General features: G+C 42.1%; 1 pseudogene; it reads right to left on the bottom strand.

Annotated features, from left to right (window-relative positions):
• Positions 1 to 532: 532 nt before the first annotated feature.
• On the bottom strand, positions 533 to 4,315 carry LOC128052102 (vasculin-like protein 1; annotated as a pseudogene).
• Positions 4,316 to 7,659: the final 3,344 nt, after the last annotated feature.

Here is a 7,659-nt window from a genome sequence, read left to right as displayed (position 1 = left end):
TTTGCAGCTGTACCCAGAAAAAAAAAGGGGGGGGGGACCACATATGCTTTGTTAAGGGCTAACCTTACCTGAGCAGCCAGAAATAAAATAAAATATCCAAATTATTAGCATTAATTCAATACAATTATAACTTCAATAGTCACTTTGTCATGGACAGTGATTGCTTGAGCACAGGGGTGAGTGCCCCAAGGGCTGGTAGTAGAAGCTGTTGCTGCAGACCAGTGTCTCCTCCTCTCTGCACTGCCAGCTCCCACCTGAGCATTGCCCTGTATATACTGCGTGTATGTGTGTGTGTTTTAAAAATCTTTCCCACCACACAAAGTTCTTTCTATCAAGCAGATAACAGGGAAGAACAACAACAAAAGCTAAACAAGCCAATTGCTCGCTCTCTCTTTGGGATATGATCATTTCTCAGGTGCACGAAGTATTCAACAATAACATAAGAAAAGGAAAAGAACAATTTCTTCTGTATAATCCTTAAACACACAAGCTGAGTTTACTGGGTCAGATTTCACTGTGGGCATCTATATGCCTACTTGCAGGCATTGTCATCAGATGTCTCACTGCTACTTGTCTCCGTGTCTGAGTCCTCAAACTCTGCTCTGCAAATGCTCCTCCAAGGGGAGAATAGGCTGGAACTTCGACTCTGCAAGAAGCCATTCTTCCCAAAGCCGTTTCTTATCAGCTGCTCTGTCTTCATGTGGAACTCTCTGAGCTCATCCTTTGTGAGGAGCAGGAAATTCTCATCATTTTCAGGATGCTCCTGCCATCTCATTGCTTTCAGTAACCTGTGCTCTGCTTCCAAAGAGTGAGAGAGGACCACCCCTTCCTCTTCTACAGGGAGAGCGAGACCATTCTGATGACAGCCTTCCTCTCGTTTTCCTTTGGTTCAGGTGTGCTGTTGTCCTCCAAATCTTTCAGCTTCTCACACTCTCTGCTCTCTGAGAAGTCCTCTTTCCGGTCATCCTTCAGAGTCTTCAGGAGCTCGCCCTTCCTGTCAATAGTTCCGCGGGTCAACTTGGTCAGATGAGAGGAGGTGATCACAATTGGAGGAGTGGTGCTGGTGGGGCTCTCTTTGAGAGAGCTTAAAACTACACCACCAGCCAGTACTACTGGTTTGATAACAGATGGGTCTGTAAAAGTAGACTTTTGGCTAAAGGAAAGTCTTTGACTGTGTGGATCACAATAAACTGTGGAAAATTCTGAAAGAGATGGGAATACCAGACCACCTGACCTGCCTCTTGAGAAACCTGTATGCAGGTCAAGAGGCAACAGTTAGAACTGGACATGGAACAACAGACTGGTTCCAAATAGGAAAAGGAGTGCGTCAAGGCTGTATATTGTCACCCTGCTTATTTAACTTCTATGCAGAGTACATCATGAGAAACACTGGGATGGAAGAAGCACAAGCTGGAATCAAGATATCCCAGAGAAATATCAATAACCTCAGATATGCAGATGACACCACCCTTATGGCAGAAAGTGAAGAGGAACTCAAAAGCCTCTTGATGAAAGTGAAAGAGGGGAGCGAAAAAGTTGGCTTAAAGCTCAACATTCAGAAAACTAAGATCATGGCATCTGGTCCCATTGCTTCATGGCAAATAGATGAGGAAACAGTGGAAACAGTGTCAGACTTTAATTTTTGGGGGCTCCAAAATCACTGCAGATGGTGATTGCAGCCATGAAATTAAAAGATGCATACTCCTTGGAAGGAAAGTTATGACCAACCAATGCAGCATATTCAAAAACAGAGACATTACTTTGCCAACAAAGGTCCCTCTAGTCAAAGCCATAGGTTTTCCAGTAGTCATGTGTAGATGTGAGAGTTGGACTATAAAGAAAGCAGACAGACGCTTTAATCTCTGCACCACCAGGGAAGCCCATAAAGAAAGCTGAGCACCAAAGAATTGATGCTTTTGAACTGTGGTGTTGGAGAAGACTCTTGAGAGTCCCTTGGACTGCAAGGAGATCCAACCAGTTCATCCTAAAGGAGATCAGTCCTGGGTGTTCATTGGAAAGACTGATGTTGAAGCTGAAACTCCAATACTTTGGCCACCTGATGCGAAGAGCTGACTCATTTGAAAAGAAGCTGATGCTGGGAAAGACTGAGGGCAGAAGGAGAAGGGGACAACAGCGGATGAGATGGTTGGATGGCATCACCGACTCAATGGGCATGAGTTTGAGTGAACTCTGGGAGTTGGTGATGGACAGAGAGGCCTGGTGTGCTGTAGTTCCTGGGGTCTCAAAGAGTCGGACACGACTGAGCGACTGAACTGAACTGAACTGGCTAGAGGAAAGGGCTCCTGATTTGTGTTCCATTCTGTTAGCTTTCCATGCACTGGCCTTGGATAGAGGTGGTACAGGCTTAGGAACCAGGTTCTTATAGACACTTGGAACCATGGTTAACAATTTGTTTCCATTTGCATGATGAGATCCTGGTGAATGCAGCAGAGAAGGAAGCAGCAGGATCTTCTTTGAAAACTTTTTTGATGACTAGCATTTTGGAGGGCTGCTTGGCACTAGGTGGTTTTTCCCACACTTTAGAAGGGGTCCAAGTAGGTCTGCATGGCTGATTCTGTTTGCCAGTTTCTGGATTCAAAGAAGGAAAGACTTCCTCTTCAAATGGCAGCTCTTCCACCTTATCTTCTTTCTTCTCTCCCCTAATATCTGTAGGTGGCTTTTCCTAAAAGGCACATTCTTTCTTGAAGTGGAAGCTGCCATTCCAGGGACGATGGTTTCCAGTGCCAACCCCACTATGCTGGCTTATACCATCATGACCTAGTGCAGAGCCACGCCAACTAGATAGGTCCCCTGTGATTCCAGCATACGCTCCCTTAGAGACACCAGAGTCCACAGAATCATGGTGGAACAGGGAGGGCTGGTGCCAAGAATCTCCTATTATCTGAAGAGGTCCATTGTTGAAAAAGCCATCAGAGGAATTACGTCTACAACAGCTTACTCCAAATCTACCATCTCCTTGGGATAGGTGCCCTCCATGTTTTTTGAAAGTTGCTGTAGGTGACTTAGCTGACTGTGATGTTGAGAAATTTAGCCAAGCAGGAACAAAGTCACGCTGCACCGTTTAAATCTAGTGTCTCTTTTCAACGAGATGAGGCCTCCAACCTCATGGCCAGGATCCCAGAGTATAATCCCTGTGGTCCTGCTTCCTGAACTTCTTTGAGTTGCCAGCTGGATTTCCATGAGGTTCTCTTGCCAGCAGAATGCCTTACGATGAAGCACAAAGAAGCCAGGCTCTGTGTGGATCAATCTCTCAGTCCCCTCAACTACTCATCTTAAACTATCTAGTTCCTGACATGTTTCCCAAAGGGGAAGGAAAAAGGGGAGAGAGAGGGGAACATAAAACGTATTTGTTCCATTTAAAAAATGGGAAAGGGGAAAGAGCTATATCAATGTTCAGCTCATTCAGCTTCCTTGAGTGATGGCACTATGATGTTGCTTAAATAGATAATACATGGACATTTGCACAGTGAATGCAAATACTGTTCATAACAAGGTCATAGCTTAGAAAGACAGAATGACTTCTGTTTGGTCAAATAATGTCATTGAAGTGATAGATCAAAAATAAAACATTGAAGAGCTATAAAAGATATTCTGAGTAGTCAACTCTAGTAGCAAAACATCCGTCCAACATTACAAAGCCCTTAATTTACAAATCTCATTATTCTTACATGGCTGCTAAAAATAGTCTGCAGGTATGAGTTTATATTTGTCTTATCCTTCAAAATCTAAGGACATAAGAAATCTTGTTTTTCAAAAAAAAAAAACAGACAGGAACTTGATATGATTTCCCTCCAAGAATAGCAGCTTTCAAGGCAAATTTCTTGGTATAAAGCTCCCAAATGTTTCTTCTATTTCTTTGGTCTTCACTATTTATAAATTCAAAGGAAAATTAAAACAAGTAGAAAGGCAGGGCTTAAGAACAGTCCTGGATAAAGCTCCAAAGTGAGGTTTTCTTCTCAGTTTTCTGGGTTTCACTCGTTCCGCCTGTTCTGAAGACTGAATTGAGTTAATGGAGGGTAATAAGAATCTTCTGCTTCAGTACAAAAGTTGTTTTGGATCCATTTTCATCATTGTTCAATCATTTAAAAAGCCACAGGAATCTCTCACGGGCAGTGGAAGGGCTATGGTTAGGTACCAGTCGCGGCGTTTGAGGGCGTGTCCCCAGCTTCCTGACCCAGCAGAGGTGGAAAGCCCATAACCATAACAAAGGTCTTCCCCCAAATCAAATTAAAGACATTTTTGATGGATGTTGAGTTCTAGATTAACGGATATTTTCCCCTTTCAATACCTTCATGATATTATTTTCCTGTGTTGCTATCTGCATAGCAGATAAATCTTGGGGTGATAAATTTGCTTTTATACTTACCTTTTCCCTCTGTACATATTGTTTTTAAGGTTGTATTCTTGTCACTAGTTTCAAGTAGTTTAATTGTGATGTATCTTGGTTTGATTTTCTTCATGTTTCTTGTGCTTGGATTTCATTGCATCTCTAAGTATCTATGGATTTTCATCGTTTGAAAAAAAAAAGTCCACTATTTCTTCAAACATTTTTTCCTGTTCCCCCAGTCATGCTCTTTGTCGGGGCCTCCAATTAAATGTATGTTGGGTCTTTGGAAGTTGTCCCACAACTTACTGGTACTTTCTGATTTCATTTTTTCACAGTTTCAGTTTGGATAGTTTCTGTTGCTATGTCTTTAAAATCACTAATCTTTCCCTCTGCAATGTCTAATCTTTTGTTAATTTCATCTAGGTTATTTTTTCTCTCAGAAATTATAGTTTTCCTGTCAAAAAACTTGAATTGAGTGCTTTTAAAATATGTTTTTCAAGTCTCAACTTTGAAAACAGAAGGAAAATATTTGTATTAGCTATTTTAATGTTGTTTTCTGGTAATTCTTTTACATGTGTTAATTCTGGACTGGTTCTGTTTGATTGAATTTTCTCATTTCAGAGTGGGAGTGAGAGTATCCAGGGTGGTGGAGTCTGCAGGTCTGCCTGGGGAGAAACAGCTGCCTGATTTTGAGTAGGCATGAAACTTCAGCCCCAGGAGCCCAGTGAGATGACTTGGCTGCATCCAATCCAGGCTCTCCATGGCCATCTCCTGTTTTGCCCTTCCTGAATTATGAGGTGAAGATGCTCACCCAGGGAGCAAAGGACCCTGTGTTGTCTTCAGAAGGGCACCACACAGCCTCACCTGGGATATGTCAGGTTATGGTCACTGGAATGCAAATATCCACCTGTGCTCTGCTAAGATGTGCCCACAAACTCCACCCAGCTCAGATTCAGTCATTATAAATGGATAGGGAGCTAACTTTCTGTGACCTAATCCCAAGACCAAGGCACTATGTTTCCAAGTCTAACTTGGCTCAAATATCTTTGCCTACTAGGGTTATTTTCCTGCTGTTGTGGTGAAATTGCTATTTTCAGTAGCTGAGAGAAATTCAGACTTTATTTCACTTAGTAGGAAATCCACTGTGAGGTAGGTGATTACCAGTTTTTTTTTTTTTTTAAGCTGTATAGATGGATCCCTGAAGAAATGATCATAAATAATAATATTTTACAGAGATTAATCTGTGCCTACAGGATGCATTCAGTGGGGCAAATATCTATCAGATAGATCTATTGTCCATTTAAAATTTTATATATTTATAGCTTTGAGGCATAATACAAGTGGAGAAGGAACCTAGCCAGCGGCAAACAAACACAATTTCAAGAGGGAGATTTATTACTGCCTCTGGAAGTAAATCATAGCTGATATTCTGGGCTTAGTTTATTCTGAGCATGTGATCTCACTCAATCAGATCACACTAAATATAGACCTGGAGAGGAGTCATGGCAGAACATCGATAGACCACAAGCTGCCACCTGGGTTTTTCATGTCTTTTTCAGAAAGCAGTGAATTCATCTCAGCATTCACTTTCTTTTAAGATAAAGCAGGAGGATCATCCCTTGCTGATTCCTGGAGGGAAACTCAAACTGCTATGAAAATATATTCACAGTTGTATTTGGATTTATAGAATTTTAGGACAAAATTTACTATCTTTTTGCAAAATGTCCCTCTGCTCCACCATACCCTGTAACATTCCATCTCCTATAGTGTTATTGCCATGATTATTCTGATGATGAGACGCATTAATGATGACTCATTTTACTGATATTTCTCTACATGCCCAGAAGGGTTTGTGTAATCTATCTGGAAAGAAAGATCTTCTTAGAACTATAATGTTTATCAAAATATCAGAGAGATTTGGGTAATCTGGCTTAAACTTCCCTATCAGCCTCACTACCACCTTTTACCACAACATAAAATCTCCAAGATGGTTAAAAATTCATCCTAGTAATCAGGTTGTTTGGCAAACAAGTCCCCACAACCTCTCTCACAATCACTCCCTTCAGGGCTACTCACATGGTGGGTGCTCAATTCAACAAATACTTGAAAAAAAAAAGGGAAAGGAGGAGTGGTCAGAAAGCAGAATATACACATGTATGCTAACAGCTTACTCCCAGCCTAGGCTGTCTGTCCTGCACAAATGACCTGAATGACACCACGTGTATCTTTTCACTTTCAGAGCTTCCCTGATGGCTCAGCAGGTAAAGACTCTGCCTGCTATGTAGGAGACACAGGAGATGCAGATTCAATCCCTGGGTTGGGAAGATCCCCTGGAGAAGGAAGTGGCAACCCACTCCAGCATTCTTGCCTGAAACGTCCCATGAATGGAGGAGCCTGAATGGGCTACAGTCCAAAGGGCTTACAAAGAGTCGGACATGACTAAGAAACTAGGCATACATATCTTTTCACCAACTTTCATGACCTGCCAGCAAATGTGTTTCCAAGTGTGACAACCTGAGGCATTGTTCCTCTCGAGTTCTGCCTTCACTTCTCTTCATGGATACACATCTGCATGTGACTTTTTGGTTATTGGATCCTCTCATGGTGAGAGATGACCTCAGAAGCTAAAATGTGAAAGCACAGATCTCACTTGGAGGGGCAGATGGTCACTATGTCTTTTACTATAACTATCATCCTTGACTTCTTGTCCCTGAACATGTTTTTCTTTCCCCACCTTTCGTCAGTTTAGTTCAGTTCAGTTGCTCAGTTGTGTACGACTCTTTGCGATCCCATGGACTGAAGCATGCCAGTCCTCCCTGTCCATCACCAACTCCCAGATTTTACTCAAACTCATGTCCATTGAGTTGGTGGTGCCATCCAACCATCTCATCCTCTGTCATCCCCTTCTCCTTCCGCCTTCAGTCTTTCTCAGCATCAGGGTCTTTTCAAATGAGTCAATTCTTCACATCAGGTGGCCGAAGTATTGGAGTTTCAGCTTCAGCATCTGTTCTTCCAATGAATATTCAGGATAGATTTCCTTTAGGATGGATTGGTTGGATCTTCTTTCAGTCCAAGAGACTCTCAAGAGTGTTTTCCAACACCACAGTTTAAAAGCATCAATTCTTCAGCGCTCAGCTTTCTTTATAGTCCAACTCTCACATCCATACATGATCACTGGAAAAACCGTAGCCTTGACTAGATGGACCTTTGTTGGCAAAGTAATGTCTCTGCTTTTAAATATGTTGTCTAGGTTTGTCATAACTTTTCTTCCAAGGAGCAAGTGTCTTTTAATTTCATGGCTGCAGTCACCA

Source organism: Budorcas taxicolor, chromosome 8, assembly GCF_023091745.1.
Source record: "Budorcas taxicolor isolate Tak-1 chromosome 8, Takin1.1, whole genome shotgun sequence".
NCBI lineage: Eukaryota > Metazoa > Chordata > Mammalia > Artiodactyla > Bovidae > Budorcas > Budorcas taxicolor.
This window is presented reverse-complemented; position numbering and strand designations above follow the sequence as displayed.